At 40.0% G+C, this 24,264-nt stretch overlaps 1 non-coding gene across 1 annotated transcript; it reads right to left on the reverse strand.

Moving 5' to 3' along the window:
* Positions 1-9,634: 9,634 nt before the first annotated feature.
* LOC130959212 (small nucleolar RNA R71) lies at positions 9,635-9,738 on the reverse strand. Its single transcript, XR_009078307.1, has one exon. It is a non-coding gene; the product is annotated as a small nucleolar RNA R71 (small nucleolar RNA).
* Positions 9,739-24,264: the final 14,526 nt, after the last annotated feature.

The following is a 24,264-nucleotide window of genomic DNA, read 5'->3' on the forward strand; positions in this document are numbered from 1 at the left end:
AACACACATTAACACAAGGGTGTCCAACCAATCGGACATCCCCTCAGGAACCTTAGAAGACGTCTCTACAATATTTTTGCGAGAAGACATGGCCAACTAGTCCTACAAACAAGAAAGAAAATGGATTACTAAAAAACATCTCGGACAAATATGACACAGAGCAATACAAGCAACAAAAGGAAACCCCAGGACCCACACTAAAGATCCAGGGGCATCCCTTGGAGGCAAGTTATGGAATAAGGACTCAGGGAAACCTACAAGTCTACATCTCTACACATCCTAACAGGAAGATAATGCACTTTTCAACAAAAGCGACACTCTGAGAAGAAAGCCACGAGCTACAAATCAAAAGTCATCAAAATAACTACCTCCCCAACTCACAGTCTCAGCTTATCAACAAACGAAACTACCAAACAACGAAAGTATCAAAGAAGAAAATCAAAACGAGCCACCAGAAAAAATCGTTACTTTCTACAAATGTTCATCAGTAAAATCACCAACATAGCGAAAGTCATCAAAAGGAGCAACCTTTTGGGTAAAGAAAACAGGTTCATAAAAACCAGAAAAACATGCAGCACAGCAACAAGTAAGCACGACGACGCAAAAAGGTTCAAGCTTCCCAACATGCATTCAAGCAAAACCAAAACTTTACCAAAGAACCGAAGGCAAAGCAAAAGAAGTAAAGAAGCAGAAAGAAGAACCAACCTGGAAAAAGGAAGCTTCAAAGGAAACTGAGGACGGAAAAATAGAAACCGGAATCGCCTTTCAGAGCAAAGAAAGCACCAACGATCACCAAACAACGTCGCAGGGAGAAACGCGAAAATGCAAATTTCAGACGAAAATAGAAAGTGAGAAAGAAAATGGGAAGTTATGAAACAAAGAAGAGAAACCGTTTTTGTGAAAAGTTCAAAATAAACAAAGAAATGGATCATTAAAAGAATTAATGAGGTTATTGAAATTCTCGCGCATTCCCAAAGCAAGAGACGCACGTTTTCAAAAGAATAAAAATTCAAAAAGGAAACGATCCGCATTCTAAGGAGAACTCTACAAAGATGAAGTTGACAAAATGCTCGAGTTCGGCTTCGCCAGAAAAGGATCGAAGTCCTAAAATTAAGACTCGACCTCAAAAGAAAGACCGAGCTCGTGCACGGGCACTGTTCATACCCTAGGTCGAGCTATACGACCCAGGATGCTTAGCAACGAGACAACCGATCTCTTCAGGTCAAACTACCCGACCTCTTCTCAAAGAGCTCGGCCAAATTGCCAAGGAAGCCCAATAAAAGGCCCAAATAGAGGAACACGACCCAAATCTAAAGGCAGCCCAAGCCTATAGAGATAAGGGCGGTTCCCATGAAAATAAGATAAGATAAGATAAGATAACTAACTTATCTTATCTGAAAATGTCACTCTACACCATTATAAATACACTGGAGCACCCGGGTATAACTTATACTCTGATTAATACCTGCTTAATACCCTTGCTAACTTAAGCATCGAAGTCCCTTGCAGGTACCACCACCCTCCGGTGACGAAGGATCAGCATGGCCCTCAAGTCCAACAAGTCATACACGACGGCTCCGGCCACCACCATCAAGTCGGACACACAGCGCCGACCAGTACAGAAGATCTCATCCGAGATCGACCTACAGTTTCAGGTAACTCTCGGAACACTTACCTTGTTCGCTGCTCAGCGGGTTGAAACATCAGAACACATGTTCCTCATAATTTTCTTCTTTTTTACCGATGTTCCTCATAATTTTCTTCTTCTTTACCGAGACCTCAGCCCTACCTTTCTCTTTTCTCCTTTTGCTAGCTGTTGCCACTCTTGCCTTCCTACCTCGATCTTCTCTATGGGTGTTGTCATCCCGATTCTTCTGTCACTACCGTCAACCCAATTTTTTTTATTCCTATCCAGTTCGTGTTTTTGGATCCTTTCTTGGATTATCTCAGTTTTCTCTCTCTGGTTACATTGTGCATCAAGGTTACCGACTTCGATCGACGTTTTCTGTCTCGAACGATGCCTCAAAACAGTATTGATATCATCATCATGTTTTCTATAATTTTTTTGCTTTTGTTTCAACTAGAATTCTAATTTACTAATTTTTATACTGTAATATGTTGGTAGATGAAGATGTATAAGAGATCAATTGAGAATGTAACTGGTTTTGGATATGAAATTACAACCCAGTTCTACTGAAAATGGAAATGGGGTCAGAAAATTTGCAAGAAAGTTAAGTTAAATAATTTTTCTTCTGACCTATTTGTGTATAAACTATGTTCAATTGTGATCAGTTTTTCCATTTTGCTCACCAACTGTTTGGGTGATTTGGTTTCTTTGTGAGTGTGTTCATGTAGTGAAAGAGACAAGGGATTCAAGTGGGAAGCATGCAAGGGACTATACCGTTTACACAGGGGCTCTTGAGACAGCATACTTGTTTCTCTTTTGTAGATTTTTTTTCCTGTTTGGTCTTAAGAAAATGGTGTCATTAAATTCTCTGCTGATAAGAACCAAACTAGGATGTCAAGATTTCTTCAATTGAAATATCTCCAAAGCCTGTTGTTATTAGGAGCTTTACTATCTTTAAAAGCGAAGAATCTGAAAAAGGGATACCATTTTTTTTGTTCATTTCTGTGTCAAGTTAAAAACAAAATTATCGATGAGCAAAAAAGTGATTAGTTGATTTTGAATTAGTATGGGTTGGTCTCAAATTTATCTTTTTTTTGTGTAGTTTTTACTTTCTTTTTCAGCTCTCTTGGAGTTTCAGCTGAGCTCTTCGACATGATCATGTGTTCTATTTCACCACTCATACTTGTTCATACCCAGGGTCGAGATGTCCGACCCGAGACGATCGACAACAAGCCAACCGATCTCTTCAAATCCAGACTATCCGACCTCTTCTCCAAGAGCTCGGCTAAATCACCAGGAGAGCCCAAAAAGGGCCCAAACAGAAGAACACGACCCAAATCCAAGGGCAGCCCAAGCCTATAGAGATAAGGGCAGTTCCCTTAAAGATAATATGACTTCACTCAGAGATAAGATAAGATAACTATCTTATCTCCAAAAAGATCATTCCATAATATTATAAATACACTGGAGTACCCAGGTATAACTCATACTCTGATTCTACTAAAAACCTGCTTAATACCCTTGCTAACTTAAGCATCGGAGTTCCTTGCAGGTACCACCACCCTCCAGTGACGAAGGATCAGCACCACCACCAAGTCCAACAAATCGGACACAGCGGCTCCAGCCACCATCATCAAGTCGGACTCAACCGCGCCGACCAGTACAAAAGATCTCGTCTGAGACCGACCTACAGTTTCAGGTAACCCTCGGAACATTGGCGCCATTGCCGGGGAACCTGGAAATCATCCCATCATCATGGCGGACAACCTTGACCACGACCACGACTCTAATCTAGAGGACAGGACGCTGCACAAGAATGCAGACGCCACACCAAAAGATGCCCCTCAACTAAACAAAGATAAGGGTCCACCAAATGCAGAAATCCTAGAGGCACTTGAGGCTCAACAAGAACGTCTCAAACAACTCAAAAAAGAAGCCAAGTATCAACGAGAAGCCGAGAAGGACCTCAGAAAGGAAACCAGATGATGCAAAGAACTGGAAAACAAACTATTACAACTTGAAGCGAATCTAAAAAAGACTACTCGATCGAATCACGAGGGTAATCCCCACAAGGATCAAGACCCATTCACCAAAGAGATTATGAAAGCCAAAGTCCCAAAGGACTTCAAAGCTCCTGACATGACCTCATACGACGGCACATCAGATCCAAGCAATCATCTCAGTAATTTTAGAAGCAGAATGTATCTCACCGATCCCTCGGATGCAATCCGGTGCAAAGCCTTCCCAACTACCTTAACCCAAACGGCAATTAAGTGGTTCGATAGCCTGCCCCGAGGTCCATCTCAAGCTTTGATGACTTAGCGGGAAAGTTCCTTGCTAAATTCTCCATCTAAAAGGATAAAGCCAAGCATGCCCTAAGCTTGTTAGGGATCAAGCAAGGAGATCGGGAAAGTCTTCGCAACTACATGAAAAGATTCAACAAAGAATGTCTGAACATACAAAGTCTGCCAACCGAAGCAGCCATTATGGGTCTCATCAATGGCCTACGAGAGGGGTCTTTCAGTCATTCCATATCAAAGAAACATCCCACATCTCTGAATGAAGTACAAGAGCAAGCGGAAAAATACATCAAGATGGAGGAAAACTCTCGACTAGGAGAGACCTCAAAATCCGGATCCTTTTACTCTTCCCGAGATAAGGATAAAGAAACAAGGAAAAAGAAGATCAACATGGAGAGAAGATCAAGAAATACCACAATTACACCCCTCTCCGGGTGTCTCTTGTGGAAGTATACCGAGAAGTATGTCACACTGAAAAGATCCCACCACCTCGCCCACTTAAAAGCAAAAAGGGAGGAGGAAATCGGACGTAATACTGTGAATAGCATCGAATCTATGGACATCCCACCAACGAGTACTTCGGCTTGAAGAATGTCATAGAGAAACTGGTAAGAGAAGGGATACTAGATCGGTAACTTGCTAGTAAGACATATGAGCCCAGAAAAAGAAGAAGAGACGAAGAGGTCGGACGAAGAGAATGACCACCTCGTACCCTAGAGAGACATGTTCACATGATACATGGAGGATTTGCGGGATGAGGAATCTCCAAATCATCTCGCAAAAGACACTTCAAAGAAGTATATCACGTTGAGGGAGGAGAAGAAGCACCCGACCTCCCTACTATTACTTTCACTAAAGAGGACACAGCCGGCGTCATCTCGGGACGTGACGATCCCATGGTCATCACTATCATATTGGCCAACGCTAACCTCCACCGCACATTGGTGGACCAGGGAAGCTCGGCTGACATCTTGTTCAAAACCGCCTTCGACAAACTTGGCCTGGGAGAAAAAGAGCTCAGAGCATATCCGAACAACTTATTCCGATTAGGAGACACTCCAGTCCAACCACTTGGATACATCTCGCTACACACAACCTTTGGAAAGGGAAATCGGTCAAGAACACTCAACATAAACTACATCGTGGTCAACGTGAGCTCAGCCTACAATACCTTAATAGGTCAGACAACATGAAATCAACTCGGGGTAGTAGTCTCGACTCCACATCTATGCATGAAGTTTCCAACTACAGAAGAGATCGCTACGATAAAAGGAGACCAAAAAACAGCACGCCACTGTTACAACGAAAGTCTGAACCTTAGAGGCAAAGGAGAAGAGATCCACACCATCGAACTCGGGGGAATTCGAGGTCGGGAGGAACTCCGTCCACAACCTGAAGGCGAGATAGAAAAAGTCCAGATCGGAGATGTCCCAGATAAAATGACCAATATTGGCGTAATCCTAAAGGGAGAAGTAAAAAAGTCCCTCATACAGTTCTTAAAAGATAATGGCGACCTCTTCGCATGGAAGGCCGAAAACATGCCGGGCATAGACCCCAAGCTAATGTACCACAAGCTGGCAGTATATCCAGGATCTCGGCTAGTACAACTGTGGAAGATCCCAAGCTGTGGAAGAACAGGTACAAGCTCTACTAGAGGCAGGATCCATTAGAGAAGTCAAGTATCCACTATGGCTAGCTAATGTCATTCTGGTGAAAAAGTCAAATGAGAAGTGACGGATGTGCACTGATTACACCAACCTCAACAAAGCTTGCCCATAAGATCCTTATCCACTCCCAAGTATCGACACGCTAGTGGACGCCTCCTCTGGATACAAGTACCTCTCATTTATGGACGCTTATTCAGGATACAATTAAATCCCAATGTACCCACCTGATCAAGAAAAAACCTCATTCTTAACACCCAAGGCAAATTACTGCTACATCTTCATGCCATTCAGACTCAAAAACGCAGGAGCTACTGATGAACGGATAATTTATACGCTTTTTGGCATTGTTTTTAGGTAGTTTTTAGTATGATCTAGTTACTTTTAGGGATGTTTTCATTAGTTTTTATGCTAAATTTACATTTCTTGACTTTACTATAAGTTTGTGTGTTTTTCTGTGATTTCAGGTATTTTCTGGCTGAAATTGAGGGACCTGAGCAAAACTCTGATAGGAGGCTGACAAAGGACTGCTGATGCTGTTGGAATCTGACCTCCCTGCACTCAAAATGGATTTTCTGGAGCTACAAAACTTCAAATGGCGCGCTCTTAACAGCGTTGGAAAGTATACATCCAGATCTTTCCAGCAATATATAATAGTCCATACTTTATTCGTAATTAGATGACATAAACTGGCGCTCAACGCCAGTTCTATGTTGCATTCTGGAGTCAAACGCCAGAAACACGTCACGAACCAGAGTTGAACGCCCAAAACACGTTACAACTTGGCGTTAAACTCCAAGAAAAGTCTCAGCTCGTGGATAGATCAAGCTCAGCCCAAGCACACACCAAGTGGTCCCTGAAAGTGGATTTCTGCATCAATTACTTACTTTTGTAAACCCTAGTAGCTAGTCTAGTATAAATAGGATTTTTTACTGTTATATTTTCATCCTAGATTGTATTTTTGATCCTGTGATCACGTTTTGGGGGTTGGCCTCTCGGCCATGCCTGGACCTTCATCACTTATGTATTTTCAACGGTGGAGTTTCTACACACCATAGATTAAGGGTGTGGAGCTCTGTTGTACCTCGAGTTTCAATGCAATTACTACTATTTTCTATTCAATTCGACTTATTCCTATTCTAAGATATTCGTTGCACTTCAACTTGATGAATTTGATGATCCGTGACACTCATCATCATTCTCACCTATGAACGCGCGTGACTGACAACCACTTCCGTTCTACCTTAGACCGGGCGCATATCACTTGGATTCCTTAATCAGAATCTTCGTGGTATAAGCTAGAATTGATGGCGGCATTCATGGGAATCCGGAAAGTCTAACCTTGTCTGTGGTATTCCAAGTAGGATTCCGGGATTGAATAACTGTGACAAGCTTCAAACTCGCGATTGCTGGGCGTGATGACAAACGCAAAAGAATAAAGGGATTCTATTCCAACATGATCGAGAACCGACAGATGATTAGCCGTGCTGTGACAGAGCACTTGGACCATTTTCATTGAGAGGATGGGATGTAGCCATTAACAATGGTGATGCCCTACATACAGCTTGCCATATAAAGGAGTGACAAAGATTGGATAAAAGCAGTAGGAAAGCAGAAATTCAGAAGGAACACAGCATCTCCATACACCTATCTGAAATTCCCACCATTGAATTATATAAGTAACTATTTTCTATTTATTTATTATTATTATTCAAAAATCCAATAATCTCTTAATGTAGTTGAATCTGCCTGACTGGGATTTACAAGATGACCATAGCTTGCTTCATACCAACAATCTCTATGGGATTGACCCTGACTCACATAAGGTATTACTTGGACGACCCAGTACACTTGCTGGTTAGTTGTGCGGAGTTGTGACAAAGTGTGATTTATTTTTGAGAGCACCAAGTCTTTGGAGCCATTGTTGATGATCACAATTTCGTCCACCAAGTTTTTGGCGCCGTTGCCGGGGATTATTCGAGTATGGACAACTGATGGTTCATCTTGTTGCTCAGATTAGGTAATTTTCTTTTTATTTTCTTTTCAAAAATGTTTTCAAAAATCTTTCAAAATTTTTTCTCTTTTTCGTTTTCCTAAAGAATATTTTCGAAAAAAAATAATAAAAATACAAAAAAATGATAAAATCATAAAAATAAATTGTGATTCTTGTTTGAGTCTAGTGTCAATTTTTAAGTTTGGTGTCAATTGCATGCTTTAAAAATTTTTTCTTGCATTTTTCGAAAATTCATGCATTCATGGTGTTCTTCATGATCTTCAAGTTGTTCTTGGTAAGCCTTCTTGTTTGATCTTGATGTTTTTTTGTTTTGTATCTTTTGTTGTTTTTCATATGCATTTTTTGTTTGTTAGAGTCCAAGCATTAAAGAATTCTAAGTTTGGTGTCTTGCATGTTTTCTTTGCATAAAAATTTTTTCAAAAATATGTTCTTGATTTCATCATGATCTTCAAAGTGTTCTTGGTGTTCATCTTGACATTCATAGTGTTCTTGCATGCATCATATGTTTTGATTCATAATTTTCATGTTGTGAGTCATTTTTATGTTTTTCTCTCTCATAATTAAAAATTCAAAAATCAAAAAATATCTTTTCCTTAATTTTCTCATAATTTTCAAAAATTTGAGTTGACTTAGTCAAAAATTTTTAAAATTAGTTGTTTCTTACAAGTCAAGTCAAATTTTCAATTTTAAAAATCCTATCTTTTCAAAACTTTTTCAAAAATCAAATCTTTTTCATTTTTATCTTATGATTTTCGAAAATTTAAAAATATTTTTCAAAAATCTTTTTCTTAATTTTATCTTTATTTTCGAAAATTATGCTTACAATTAATATGATTGATTCAAAAATTTGAGGTTTGTTACTTTCTTGTTAAGAAAGGTTCAATCTTTAAATTCTAGAATCATATCTTTTAGTTTCTTGTTAGTCAAGTAGTTAATTTTAATTTTAAAAATTAAATCTATCTTATCTTATCTTTTATATCATATCCTTTTCAAAATTTTATCTTTTTCAAAAATTTGATTTTAAAATATCTTTTCTAACTTCTTATCTTCTTATCTTTTCAAATTTGATTTTCAAATCTTTTTCAACTAACTATTTGACTTTTGTTTGTTTCTTATCTTTTTCAAAACCACCTAACTACTTTTTCCTCTCTAATTTTCGAAAATATCTCATCTCTTTTTCAAAAATTCTTTTTAATTTACTAATTATTTTAAATTTTAATTTTAATTTTATCTTCCCTTTTATTTTCAAAAATCATTAACTACTTTTCAAAATTAATTTTCGAATTCTCTCTCTCTCATCTTCTTCTATTTATTTATTTATTTACTAACACTTCTCTTCACCTCTCTTCATCTCCAATCACTGCTTCTATCCTCACCCTTGTGTTTGGGTTCTTCTTCACTTTTATTCCTTTCTTCTTCTACTAATAATAAGGATCTTCTTTACTGTGACATAGAGGATTCCTCTTCCTTTCCTTTTTCTCTTCTCTTTCATATAAGCATGAACAAGGAAAAAGACACTCTTGTTGAAGCTGATCCTGAACCTGAAAGGACTCTAAAGAGGAAACTAAGAGAAGCTAAATTACAACAATCCAGAGGCAACCTTTCTGAAATTTTCGAACAAGAGAAGGAGATGGCAGCTGAACCCAACAACAATAATGCAAGGAGGATGCTTGGTGATTTTACTAAACCCACATCCAAGTTTGATGGAAGAAGCATCTCAATTCCTGCCATTGGAGCAAACAATTTTGAGTTGAAACCTCAATTAGTTGCTCTAATGCAACAGAACTGCAAGTTTCATGGACTTCCATCTGAAGATCCTTACCAGTTTTTAACTGAGTTTTTGCAGATTTGTGAGACTGTTAAGACGAATGGAGTAGATCCTAAAGTCTACAGGCTCATGCTTTTCCCTTTTGCTGTAAGAGACAGAGCTAGAACATGGTTGGACTCACAACCTAAAGATAGCCTGGACTCCTGGGATAAGCTGGTCATGGCCTTCTTGGATAAATTTTTTCCTCCTCAAAAGCTGAGCAAGCTTAGAGTGGATGTTCAGACCTTCAAGCAAAAAGATGGTGAATCCCTCTATGAAGCTTGGGAAAGATACAAGCAGATGACCAAAAAGTGTCCTTCTGACATGTTTTCAGAGTGGACCATATTAGATATATTCTATTATGGTCTATCTGAGTTTTCCAAGATGTCATTGGACCACTCTGCAGGTGGATCCATTCACCTAAAGAAAATGCTTGCAGAAGCTCAGGAACTTATTGATATGGTTGCAAATAACCAATTCATGTATACTTCTGAGAGAAATTTCGTGAATAATGGGACGCCTCAGAGGAAGGGAGTTATTGAAATTGATGCTCTGAATGCCATATTGGCTCAGAACAAAGTGTTGACTCAGCAAGCCAACATGATTTCTCAAAGTCTGAATGGATGGCAAAATGCATCCAACAGTACTAAAGAGGCATCTTCTGAAGAAGAAGCTTATGATCCTGAAAACCCTGCAATGGCAGAGGTAAATTACATGGGTGAACCTTATGGAAACATCTATAATTCATCATGGAGAAATCATCCAAATTTCTCATAGAAGGATCAACAAAAGCCTCAACAAGGCTTTAATAATGGTAGAAAAAATAGGCTCAGTAATATCAAGCCTTATCCATCATCTTCTCAGCAACAGACAGAGAATTATGAACAGAATACCTCTAACTTAGCAAACTTAGTCTCTGATCTGTCTAAGGCCACTTTAAGTTTCATGAATGAAACAAGGTCCTCCATCAGAAATCTAGAGGCACAAGTGGGTCAGCTGAGTAAGAAAATCATTGAAACCCCTCCTAGTACTCTCCCAAGCAATACTGAAGAAAATCTAAAAAGAGAGTGCAAGGCCATTGATATAATCAATATGGCCGAAAGCAAGGAGGAGGGAGAGGACGCGAATCCCAATGAGGAAGATCTCATGGGACGTCTCTCAAGCAGGAAGGAGTTCCCTATTGAGGATCCAAAGGAATCTGAGGCTCATATAGAGACCATAGAGATTTCATTAAATCTCCTTCTGCCATTCATGAGCTCTGAAGATTATTTTTCCTCTAAAAAGGATGAAGATGTAACTGGAGAGCAAGTTGCTCAATATCTAGGAGCCATTATGAAGCTGAAGGCCAAGTTATTTGGTAATGAGACTTGGGAAGGTGAACCTCCCTTGCTCATTAGTGAACTTGATACATGGGTTCAGCAAACTTTACCTCAAAAGAAACAAGATCCTGGGAAATTCTTAATACCCTGTACCATAGGCACTATGACCTTTGAAAAAGCTCTATGTGACCTAGGGTCAGGCATAAATCTTATGCCACTCTCTGTAATAGAGAATCTGGGGATAATTGAGGTGCAACCTGCCTTATTCGCATTAAAATTGGCAGACAAGTCAGTAAGACAAGCTTATGGATTAGTAGGGGACGTGTTAGTAAAGGTTAAAGGCCTTTACATCCCTGCTGATTTCATAATCTTAGACACTAGAAAGGAGGAGGATGAATGCATCATCCTTGGAAGACCTTTCCTAGCCACAGCAGAAGCTGTGATAGATGTTAACAAAGGAGAATTAGTCCTTCAATTGAATGGGGACTACCTTGTGTTTAAGGCACACGGCCATCCCTCTGTAACAAGGGAAAGTAAGCATGCAGAGCTTCTCTCAGTACAGAGTCAAACAGAGCCCCCACAATCAAACTCTAAGTTTGGTGTTGGGAGGCCACAACCAAACTCTAAAGTTTGGTGTTGAACACCGATATCCAAACTCTAAGTTTGGTGTTGGGAGTCCACAACATTGACCTGATCACCTTTGTGGCTCCAAGAGAGCCCACTGTCAAGCTAGTGACATTAAAAGAGCGCTTATTGGGAGGCAACCCAATTTTTATTTATCTAATTTTATTTTTTATTTTACTGTTATTTTGTGTTTTATTAGGTTCATGATCATGTGGAGTCACGAAAAAAATATTAAAAATAAAAACAAAATAAAAAACAGCAAAAAAAAATCACACCCTGGAGGAAGGACTTACTGGCGTTTAAACACCAGTAAGGAGCATCTGGCTGGCGTTCAACGCCAGAACAGAGCATGGATCTGGCACTGAACGCCAGAAACAAGCAACATCTCAGTGTTCAAACGCCAGGAATGCACCCTGAGAAGAGCTGGCGCTGAACGCCAGAAACAAGCATGGAACTGGCGTTCAACGCCAGAAACATGCTGCACATGGGCGTTGAACGCCCAAAACATGCATCACTTCGGCGTTTAAATGACAGAATTGCATGGAAAGGCATTTTGGATGCCTAATTGGTGCAGGGATGTAAATCCTTGACACCTCAGGATCTGTGGCCCCCACAGAATCATCTCAGGATCTGTGGACCCCACAGGATCCCCACCTACCTCACCCTCTTTCTCTCCATTTACGGTCATCCCTTCTATTTTTCACCACTCACATCCATCCATCTCTTCCCCGCCCAAACCTACCCTACATAGCCGAATACACATCTCTCTCCCTCTCCTCCATATCTTCTTCTTCTTCTTCTATTCTTTCTTCTTTTGCTCGAGGGCGAGCAACATTCTAAGTTTGGTGTGGTAAAAGCATAGCTTGTTGCTTTTCCATAACCATTGATGACACCTAAGGCCAGAGGAACCTCAAAAAAAAAGAGGAAGAAAAAGGGAAGACAATTGCTTCCACCTCTTAGTCATGGGAGATGGAGAGATTCATCTCAAGGGTCTATAGCTCAATGGTAGAACATTTGACTGTAAATCAAGAGATCCTTGAGATACCTTGATGAGCGGATAATTTATACGCTTTTTGGCATAGTTTTTATATAGTTTTTAGGATGATTAAGCTACTTTTAGGGATGTTTTCCTTAGTTTTTATGTTAAATTCACATTTCTGGACTTTACTATGAGTTTGTGTGTTTTTCTGTGATTTCAGGTAAATTCTGACTGAAATTGAGGGATTTGAGCAAAACTCTGAAAAAGGCTGACAAAAGGACTGCTGATGCTGTCGGATTCTGACCTCCCTGCACTCGAAATGGATTTTCTGGAGCTACAGAACTCTAAATGGCGCGCTCTCAACGGCTTTGGAAAGTAGACATCCAGGGCTTTCCAGCAATATATAATAGTCCATGCTTTATTCGAAGAATGACGACGCAACTTGGCGTTGAACGCCAAGTACACACTCCTTTCTGGAGTTAAACGCCAGAAAAACGTCATAATCCGGAGTTGAACGCCCAAAGCACATCATAACTCGAAATTCAACTCCAAGAGAAGCCTCAGCTCGTGGATAGATCAAGCTTAGCCCAAGCACACACTAAGTGGGCCCCGGAAGTGGATTTACGCATCAATTACTTACTCATGTAAACCCTAGTAGCTAGTCTAGTATATATAGGACATTTATCTATTGTATTAGACATCTTTGGTCTCAGTTTTGTTTTATTCTTCATCCTAAGAGACTATTGATCACGTTTAGGGGAGGCTGGCCATTCGGCCATGCCTGAACCTCTTTCACTTATGTATTTTCAACGGTGGAGTTTCTGCACACCATAGATTAAGGGTGTGGAGCTCTGCTGTACCTCAAAGATTAATGAAGTTCTATTTTCTCTTATTCAATTCTCTATCTTATTCTTATTCCAAGATACTCATTCGTACTCAAGAACATGATGAATGATGATGAGTTAGATAACCCTCATTACTATTCTCACCTATGAACGCGCGTGATTGACAACCACTTCCGTTCTACATGCAACAAGGCTTGAACGTGTATCTCTTAGATTCCCCAACAGAATCTTCGTGGTATAAGTTAGATAGATGGCGGCATTCATGAGGATCCGGAAAGTCTAAACCTTGTCTATGGTATTCCGAGTAGGATTCTAGGATTGAATGACTGTGACGAGCTTCAAACCTGTAACCTGCTGGGCGTTAGTGACAGACGCAAAAGAGGGATTCTATTCCAGTAGGGGAGGGAACCAACCGGTGATTGGCCGTACTGTGACAGAGTGCGTGAGCATTAGCTTTCACTGCGAGGATGGGATGTAGCCACTGACAACGGTGATGCCCTACACAAAGCTTGCCATGGAAAGGAGTAAGAAGGATTGAATGGAAGCAATAGGAAGGCAGGCGTCCGAGAGCTCTACAGCATCTCCATTCCGCTTATCTGAAATTCCTACCAATGAATCTGCATAAGTATTTCTATCCTTTTTATTATTTATTTCTTTTAATTTTCGAAAACCATAAACAATTTTAATCTCCCTAACTGAGATCTACAAGGTGACCATAGCTTGCTTCATACCAACAATCTCTGTGGATTCGACCCTTACTCACGTAAGGTTATTACTTGGACGACCCAGTACACTTGCTGGTTAGTTGAACGGAGTTGTGCTTTCACTCAGTGCCAATTTCTAAAATCCAATTACAATGAATCAAATCAAAGAAACATAGATCACAATTTCGTCCACCATACCTCAGGGGATGCACTTTCCTCCCAACAACTATCGGGAACAACTCAACACTTCCTTAGAGATTTGAGTTACAATGTGGATCAATTAAGGGTGGAACATCAAGAGCACTCATTCATTCTCCATAAAATTAGAGAAGATCAAAGAGCAAAGAGGAAGGAGCAACAAAGGCAAGGAAGGGACATAGAAGAGCTTAAGGACATCATTGGTCCTTCAAGAAGAAGACGCCACTAAGGTGGATTCATTCCATGTTCTTATTTTTCTGTTTTTTTCGGTTTTTATGCTTATTATGTCATCTATTTTTGTGTCTCTACTTCATGATCATTAGTATGTAGTAACTATGTCTCAAAACTATGAATAAATTCCATAAATCCTTCACCTCTCTTAAATGAAAAATGTTTTTAATTCAAAAGAACAAGAAGTACATAAATTTTGAAATTATCCTTGAATTTAGTTTAATTATATTGATGTGGTGATAATACTTTTTGTTTTCTGAATAAATGCTTGAACAGTGCATAATTTTGATCTTGTTGTTTATGAATGTTAAAATTGTTGGCTCTTGAAAGAATGATGAACAAACAGAAATGTTATTAATAATCTGAAAAATCATGAAAACTGATTCTTGAAGCAAGAAAAAGCAGTGAAAAAGCAAAAGCTTGTGAAAAAAATTGGTGAAAAAAAAGAAAAAAATTAGAAAGAAAAAGAAAAAGCAAGCAGAAAAAGCCAATAGCCCTTAAAACCAAAAGACAAGGGTAAAAAGGATCCAAGGCTTTAAGCATCAATGGATAGGAGGGCCCAAGGAAATAAAATCCAGGCCTAAGTGGCTAAATCAAGCTGTCCCTAACCATGTGCTTGTGGCATGCAAGTCCAAGTGAAAAGCTTGAGACTGAGTGGTTAAAGTCATGATCCAAAGCAAAAAGAGTGTGCTTAAGAGCTCTGGACACCTCTAACTGAGTATAGCAAAGCTGAGTCACAATCTGATTTATGTATCCGGTGGTAATACTGGAAAACAAAGTGCTTAGGGCCACGGCCAAGACTCATAAAAGTAGCTGTGTTCAAGAATCAACATACTTAACTAGGAGAATCAATAACACTATCCGAAATTCTAAGTTCTTAGAGAAGCCAATCATTCTGAACTTCAAAGGAAAAAGTGAGATGCCAAAACTGTTCAGAAGCAAAAAGCTACAAGTCCCGCTCATCTAATTAGAATTAATATTCATTGATATTTTGAGATTTATAGCATATTCTCTTCTTTTTATCCTAATTGATTTTCAGTTGCTTGGGGACAAGCAACAATTTAAGTTTGGTGTTGAGATGAGCGGCTAATTTATACGCTTTTTGGCATTGTTTTTAGGTAGTTTTTAGTATGATCTAGTTACTTTTAAGGATGTTTTCATTAATTTTTATGCTAAATTCACATTTCTGGACTTTACTATGAGTTTGTGTGTTTTTCTGTGATTTCAGGTATTTTCTGGCTGAAATTGAGGGACCTGAGCAAAACTCTGATAGGAGGCTGACAAAAGACTGCTGATGCTGTTGGAATCTGACCTCCCTCCATACTTTATTCGTAATTAGACGACGTAAACTGGCGCTGAACGCCAGTTCCATGCTGCATTCTGGAGTCAAACGCCAGAAACACATCACGAACCAGAGTTGAACGCCCAAAACACGTTACAACTTGGCGTTGAACTCCAAGAGAAGCCTCAGCTCGTGGATAGATCAAGCTCAGCCTAAGCACACACCAAGTGGGCCCTAGAAGTGGATTTCTGCATCAATTACTTACTTCTGTAAACCCTAGTAGCTAGTCTAGTATAAATAGGATCTTTTACTATTATATTTTCATCCTAGATTGTATTTTTGATCCTGTGATCACGTTTTGGGGGTTGGCCTCTCGGCCATGCCTGGACCTTCATCACTTATGTATTTTCAACGGTGGAGTTTCTACACACCATAGATTAAGGGTGTAGAGCTCTGCTATACCTCGAGTTTCAATGCAATTACTACTATTTTCTATTCAATTCGACTTATTCCTATTCTAAGATATTCGTTGTACTTCAACTTGATGAATGTGATGATCCGTGACACTCATCATCATTCTCACCTATGAATGCGCGTGACTGACAACCAGAATATCTCTTGGATTCCTTAATCAGAATCTTTGTGGTATAAGCTAGAATTGATGGCGGCATTCATGGGAATTCGGAAAGTCTAACCTTGTCTGTGGTATTCCAAGTAGGATTCCGGGATTGAATGACTGTGACGAGCTTCAAACTCGCGATTGCTGGGCGTGATGACAAACGCAAAAGAATCAAGGGATTCTATTCCAACATGATCGAGAACCGACAGATGATTAGTCGTGCTGTGACAGAGCATTTGGACCATTTTCACTGAGAGGATGGGATGTAGCCATTGACAACGGTGATGCCCTACATACAACTTGCCATAGAAAGGAGTGACAAAGATTGGATAAAAGCAGTAGGAAAGCAGAGATTCAGAAGGAACACAGCATCTCCATGCACTTATCTGAAATTCCCACCATTGAATTATATGAGTAACTATTTTCTATTTATTTATTATTATTATTCGAAAATTCAATAATCTCTTAATGTAGTTCAATCTGCCTGACTGGGATTTACAAGATGACCATAGCTTGCTTCATACCAACAATCTCTGTGGGATCGACCCTTACTCACGTAAGGTATTACTTGGACGACCCAGTACACTTGCTGGTTAGTTGTGCGGAGTTGTGACAAAGTGTGATTTATGTTTAAGAGCACGAAGTCTTTGAAGCCATTGTTGATGATCACAATTTCGTCCACCAGCTACCTGTCAAAGGTTAATGAACAAAGTCTTCGCAGATCACATTGGAAAACTAATGGAGGTATACGTGGACGATATGCTAGTAAAAACACAAAGTGAGGAATCATTACTGTCTGACCTCGCCCAAGTGTTCAATACTATAAGAAAGCATGGCATGCGACTTAACCCTACAAAATGCACCTTCGCAGTAGAAGCTGGCAAATTCTTGGGATTCATGCTCACACAAAGAGGAATTGAAGCAAACCCGGACAAGTGCCAAGCCATACTCGACATGAAAAGCCCAACCTGTGTTAAAGAAGTGCAACAACTCAACGGGCGACTGGCAGCCTTGTCCAGATTTCTAGCTGGATCAGCCATAAGATCTCTCCCCTTCTACGCTACGCTAAGGAAGGGAAAGAAGTTCGAATGGACATCAGAGTGCAAGCTAGCTTTCTAGGATTTCAAAAAATTCCTGGGACAACCACCCATTCTTACCCGACCTCGGGAAGGAGAAGCACTCATATTATACCTAGCAGTAGGAAGCTGGGCAGTAGATTCGGCACTAGTCAGAAAGGATGAAAGGGGACAGCAACCTTTATACTTTATCAGCAAAGCGCTACAAGGGTCCGAACTAAACTATCAAAAGATAGAGAAGTTCGCCTACGCTCTCATATTAGCGGGGTAAATTCTACAGTGGGCAGTCGAGTTGTCCAAATTTGACCTCCAATATGAAGCTCGGACAGCAATCAAATCACAGTATTTAGCCGACTTCATTACAGAGTCCACTGACACCCCAAAAACCCCTACAAATTGGAATCTTTACGTGGACGGCTCCTCGAATAAAACCGGAAGTGGAGCAGGTGTGATAATAGAAAGTAATCAGGGAACCCAAATCGAGCTCTCACTAAAGTTTGAATTCCCTGCTTCCAATAACCAGGCTGAGTATGAGGTGCTATTGGCTGGTTTGAAGCTGGCTAAAAAAGTCAGAGCCCAAAAACTTGTCATCTTTAGCGATTCACAGGTTGTCACCTCACAAATAGCAAGGGCCTACCAAGCCAAAGATCCTGCTATGAAAAAGTACCTGGACAAAACTAGGGAACAACTCGGGCAATTCCAGGAATATGAAATCCAACATATACCTCGGGAACAGAATGCTCGAGCTGACGCACTCTGAAAATTAGCCAGCACCAAACCAGGGGGCAATATTAGGAGCCTCATCCAGGAAATACTGAAGAACCCGTCAATCTCAGAAAAATAAAAAATCCTAGCCATATCAGGCCAGGATCAAGGATGGATGACTCCCATAATCAACTACCTCAAATCAGAGATACTCCCTGTAGATAAGAAGAAGGCAAAGAGGTTAAAATGGGAGGCACAGTATTACACCATCATAAACGACACTCTATACCAGAGGGGAATTTCGACGCCTCTACTAAAATATGTAGCGACCTCTAACAAAAAAGAGGTCTTGGAAGAGATACACAGTGACACCTGTGGGAACCATCTCGGAGCACGATCCCTTTCCAAAAAAGTACTCCGAGTTGGATTCTTTTGGTCAAATTTGCAAAAGGAAGCCACCGAGTACGTTAAGACGTGTCCACCATGTCAGAAGCATGCCAACCTCCATGTCGCCCCACCAGAGGAGCTCATCAGCGTAACATCACCCTGGCCATTTGCAAAGTGGGGACTCAACCTTCTCGGGCCCTTCCCCCAAGGGTCGGCACAGGTTAATTTCCTCATTATAGGGGTAGATTATTTCACAAAATGGATAGAGGCAGAGCCCCTAGCTAATGCCACTACCCAAAGAAGCCGAAAATTCCTACATAGGAACATTATCACGAGGTTTGGGGTTCCGTATTCCATCACCACAGACAATGGCACTCAGTTCACAGACGCAGGCTTTAGAAAATTGGTAGCCGACTTGAAGATAAAGCACCAATTCACATCCGTGGAACACCCGCAGGCTAATGGACAAGCAAAAGCTGCCAATAAAGTCAAACTAGCTGGGTTAAAATGGAGGCTGCAAGACGCAAAGAGAGCCTGGGCCGAAGAGCTCTCACAAGTCCTATGGGCATATTGAACAACTCCACACTCCACCACAAATGAATCACCCTTTCGATTGGCCTATAGAATGGAGGCAATGATACCGGTAGAAGTTGAAGAAGGATCTCCCAGAATGATCCTCTACAGCGAAGAAGCCAACTCCCGACTCCAAAGGGAAGAGCTCGACCTTCTCTCAAAAGTCCGAGAAAGAGCTTGGATTAGAGAAGAAGCACTAAAACGCCGTATGGCCTTAAGATACAATCAAAAGGTAGTGCAGCGAAGTTGCATCAACAATGACCTCATCCTAATCCGAAATGATATCGGAACAAGTCGACCCAGAGAGGGAAAACTAGCAGCTAATTGGAAAGGACCCTACCGAATCACAGAGGTACTGGGAAAAGGTTACTACAAAGTGTCCGAACTCGAGGGCCGAGAACTACCGAGATCATGGCACGCCTGCAACCTAAGAAGGTATTATAGTTAAAAGGTAATAAAAGATCTTAGGACAAAGGTGCACTCTTTTTCCTAAAAAAAGGTTTTTTAATGAGACGACAAGCCAAGATCTACCAAATTACCTAGGGTAAGCACCCACATGTATATATTTCGCATATTTTCTATTTTGAATAAAGTTTTTTAGATTTCCTACAAAATCTCTTTATCAAGATGCATTATTCTGAAACAAAATTCATCGCCCGATTATAAAGCTACAGATCGGTAAAAGTGAAAACCAAATTCACTGCCCGGCATGATCGACAAAGAATGAAAACCGAATTCATCAAAGATCGACCAAGCAAGGCTCAAACTCAACAAAATCGGCAAAGATGAAAAGCGATAAAATAGAATAATACAAGAAGTTATAAAATGCAATCCATGAATAGAGGCCTGACGAGGTCTGAAACAAAAATGGATTGCTAAGAAATAACTTGGAATGGACCGACGGAAAAGAAGTCGAACCAGATCAAAGCGACAAAAAGTTATAAAATGTAATCCCTAAAAAGAGGCCTGGCCAGCCCTAAAAAGCGGATTACTAGAAATAACTTCCAAAGGGACCGACATGAAGAAGTCGGACTAAAGCTACAAAAAGTTATAAAAGTAATCCGTAAAAAGATACCTAACAAGGTCCAAATAAAATGGATTACTAAAAATAACTTCCAAAGGGACCGACATGAAGAAGTCGGACTAAAGCTACAAAAAGTTATAAAAGTAATCCGTAAAAAGAGACCTAACAAGGTCCAAATAAAACGGATTACTAGAAATAACTTTGAAGGGACTGATACGAGGAAGTCGGCCCAGAAAGCTACAAAAGTTATACAAAGTAATCCATAAAAAGAGACCAGACAAGGTCCAAATAAATGGATTACTCAAAATAACTTGGGACAGACCGACATGAAGAAGTCAGCCCGAGGCGACCAAAAGCGACAGAGTTATAAAAATTAAACCCAAGGGATTACTAGAAATAACTCAAGAAAAGATCAACTAAGAGAATCAACCAACAGAAGGCGCGCGTCAAAAGGGAGACAACTCAACCCGAAAGACCACGACCTCGCCAAAATTAATTTACAAAGAATTCTATCAAAGAATACTCATACAAACAACTAGCCTTAAAAAGGACACTTCAGCTAAGGCAAGAAATAAACAAAGCACAAAGGCAATCAAAAGAGGTTGGCAATAAGACTTCAACGCTCTGAAGATTCCCGAAAAGTACTAAAGAAGCTGCAGGCAAGCATATCATAAAGAAACAAAGCTGTTACCATAAAACAGACTCAAGATACCGCTTGAAGCCAACCCCAAGAGTATTTTTGAAATGAGGTTGCTAAAAAAGTAACTAGAGTATTCAAAGTCAAGATCACAACTTACAAAATAAAGAGTTCAAAAGCCCACAAGACCAGGCTATACACAAATACATCAGCAAAATTAGAGAAGATCCAAAGACTTCCCAGTAGCAGCATCTCGGGGAGAAGGATGGCGAGTCTGAAGGGGTACTGATAAACTCCAATTTTGTGGTTTATCTTGTGCTTAATTTGGGGTTTTTTTCAATATTTCTTGCACTTATTCACAAGAAATGCATGGTTTTGTGTTCACTTCCTAATATTGCTTCATGATAGAAAACATGCTTATTTTGTCTTAGAATTGCTATATTTTGATCCTCTTTATTGCCATTCGATGCCGTGACATATTTGTTAAGTGATTTCAGAATTAATAGGGTAAGAATGGCCTAGAAGAGAGAAGGAAAGCATGCACAAGAGGAAGGAACATGAAGATTTGGATTTTGGGAACTGCAGCATTGACGCGCACGCGCATATCACGCGCACACGTGGATGAGGATAGCTGGAAGCGGCGCGCAAGGATGGACGCATCTGCGCAGGCCAGAGAATTCCAACCGACGCACACGTGCACTTGCCGCGCACGCATGGATCACAAAGGCAATCGGCGCGCATGATAAACCCCATTTTGAGGGTTTATCTTGTATTGATTTCAGGGGTTTTATCAATGATTCCACACGGTTTTCATATGAAAATACAAGACTTTGTGTTCCTTTCCTAATTTTTGCCTCATGGATGAAAACATGCTTATTTTGCACTAAACTAGATACATTTCTAATATTCTCTTGGTGCCATTCGATGCCGTGACCTGTGTGTTAAGTGGTTTCAGAGTATAGGGCAGGGATGAACCGGAAGAGAGAAGGAGAATGGGTGCAAAGGAAGGGAGCATGAGAAATTGAGCCTTGGGAACTTCAGCAAGGGCGCGTGCGCGTACTTGGCGTGCCCGCGTGGATTGCGCAGCTAGAAGCCAAAGTCAGAAGCCAAGCTAAGAGCCGGCACATGTAGCGGCTAAGCCATGATCCCTATGGGCGCGCACGCGTACGTTACGCTTCCGCTCGCATTGCAAGGTGCCCCAGTGGTGCGCACGCGTTCTTTGCACGTGCGCGCCGATACTCGAATATGATTTTTTTAAAGAGTCACGTGACCTGGGCGTGGAGACAGTTGGAGATCCCATCTTAGGGAAGTGCCTTGGCGGGAAGAGCTTAAGAAGAACAGGGGTTGAAGGGTTAAGGGACTTTTGGTTCATTTTTAAATAGTTCTAGATATTTTTGCTAATGGTAATTACACTCTTGGGTAGAGAGAGAGAGTTTCCAAGCTCTCATTAGGGTTCATCTTCTTCCATTTCTGAATTCTCAATCACTCTTTGGTGAGATCTATTGCAATTCTCAATTTACTTTGTTCATGTTATAGATCTTCTTCTCTAATCCCAATTGGTGCTTGTAATTGCTCAATTCTCATAGATCCTAGATTCAACTTTGTAGTTTTAGATTCTATCAATTTCTTGAGAAGTTCATTTCCATTGTTGTTCTTTGTTGATTGTTGCTAATTTCTTGTGTTGAAGCACTTTTAATTCTAGTTTCTTCTCATTCCTACTATGCCTTTCATCCTTGCTCATCAATTGTTTGATAAAATGCCAACACTAGTTATGGAGTAAAAGTTTCTTACTTGGCATAGGATTTGGACCATTAGAAAGAGTTGAATAGTTTATGTCAATTGTTGATTTGGAATTAGAAATTGCTAGTTAACTTGGAGTGCACTAAAGCTAGATTTCCCTAGGGTAAAACTAGGACTTGTGACTCAAGTTAGTTACTCTCATTTGACTTTCCTCTATACCTAGGGGTTAACTAAATGAAGCAAGGCCTAATTGTTATCATCATTGAAGAAACTATAATGATAGAATTTCTAATACCGACCCTAGGCCAAGTCTTCTAAAATTGATTGTTTGTCACCTATTTTGCTAAACCCTCAAAGAATCATAACAAGGCTTCCTAATCAATAAGATGCATTCTCTAGCAATTCCAAGGGAGGACGACTCGAGAGACTAGTACTCTCGGTTATAGATTGTAGGATTGTTTGATGCGAAGTTTGAATGTCGATTAGACTATACTCACGATTATATCCATTATTGAATGCTATATCGGCATGATAAATTTCGTTTATCAGCGCACGCACGCATGGCACGCACGCGCGGGAAGCTGCACGTGACCTCATTAAAGAAAATCGTGCTTGGCAATTTCTGAGGCTCATTAGGCCCAATTTCAAGCTGTTTCTGCATGGAAAGAGACCCAAGGATGCTAGGGAGAAGGGGGGATCAATCATTTTAGACTAAGACAAATTTTTCTAGTTTTTTGGGGTTCTTTGTTCTCTAGAGAGAGAAACCCTGGTTCCTCTCTAGATCTAGCTTTAATTTGATCTTCCCTTGTTGAACTCTGAATTGGATCTTGTTAATTACTAGTTTTGATTGTTTAATTTGAATTTTTTAATATAATTTTGCTTAGGTCTTGTGTTAGTTTATGGATTCTTATCAATTGTCACTTTATACCCATTGCATGAATGTTGTGAATCTTGACTTTTTGATGTTACATTGAAGATTTCTATGATTAATTGTGTTGTTTGAGTGATTGTAAGTTGATTTTTGTTAGTGGGTATTTGTTAATTTTAATTCAATTGCAATTTGAACATGTCTTTTGTTAATGCTTACCATGTGTTTGATGAATTATTTACCTTGATTATGGAGTAGTTCTTTTTACTCTTGGCTTAGGCCAAAGGAATTGGATAAACTTGAGTCATTGGGTCTAATGGATTTGATGATTTGGGAATCCTTAGTGGTCAATTTGATAGCCATTGACACTAGCCTACTACTAGGTTAATTAGTAGTGAGGTTAGACGTTATGGGTAGATGTTGACCAAACCATTTAACTTACTTCAAGTATAGAAGTAGTTTTAATGAGTTTGGTTCCTCATAATTGTCAAGATATGGTTATTAGACAAGGATAGTGACCCCAATTTTCATGTCTAGCCAAGAGTTGTTTTGATCATTCTTATTTGAAAAACCAAAAATCTCTATTGTCTTGCCTTAGTTATAGCTATTGTCTAGTTGAGAGTAGAATTAAATTGAATGTTGTCTTCTTAGTTTGAAATTGCTCACATCTTGCTTAGTTATTTGAATTAGTTCTTTGCACTTTAGATTACTTGTTTGCTAAGATTCCTAGTTTACTTTCTTGCTCATGACTTACAACCCCAGAGTTCTAACCAATATTGAAGCACATGTTTGCCCATTCCTTGTGAGATGACCCGAGGTTTGAATACTTCGGTTACTTTATTGGGGTTGAACTTGTGATAACCAATTCCTTTATAAATTTGATCCTCGAGGATTGTTGTTGGTAGAGCTATACTTGCAACGCAATTTCATTGAGAAATTCTCTTCCGACATAGTCCACGGGTGTCCATCAGGTACTGTATCTACCATCCCATCATCCTGGTTCAGAATCTGGATGTCAGGATCAGACTCCGGCTGACCGAC

Source organism: Arachis stenosperma, chromosome 10, assembly GCF_014773155.1.
Source record: "Arachis stenosperma cultivar V10309 chromosome 10, arast.V10309.gnm1.PFL2, whole genome shotgun sequence".
NCBI classification, from domain to species: Eukaryota; Viridiplantae; Streptophyta; class Magnoliopsida; order Fabales; family Fabaceae; genus Arachis; species Arachis stenosperma.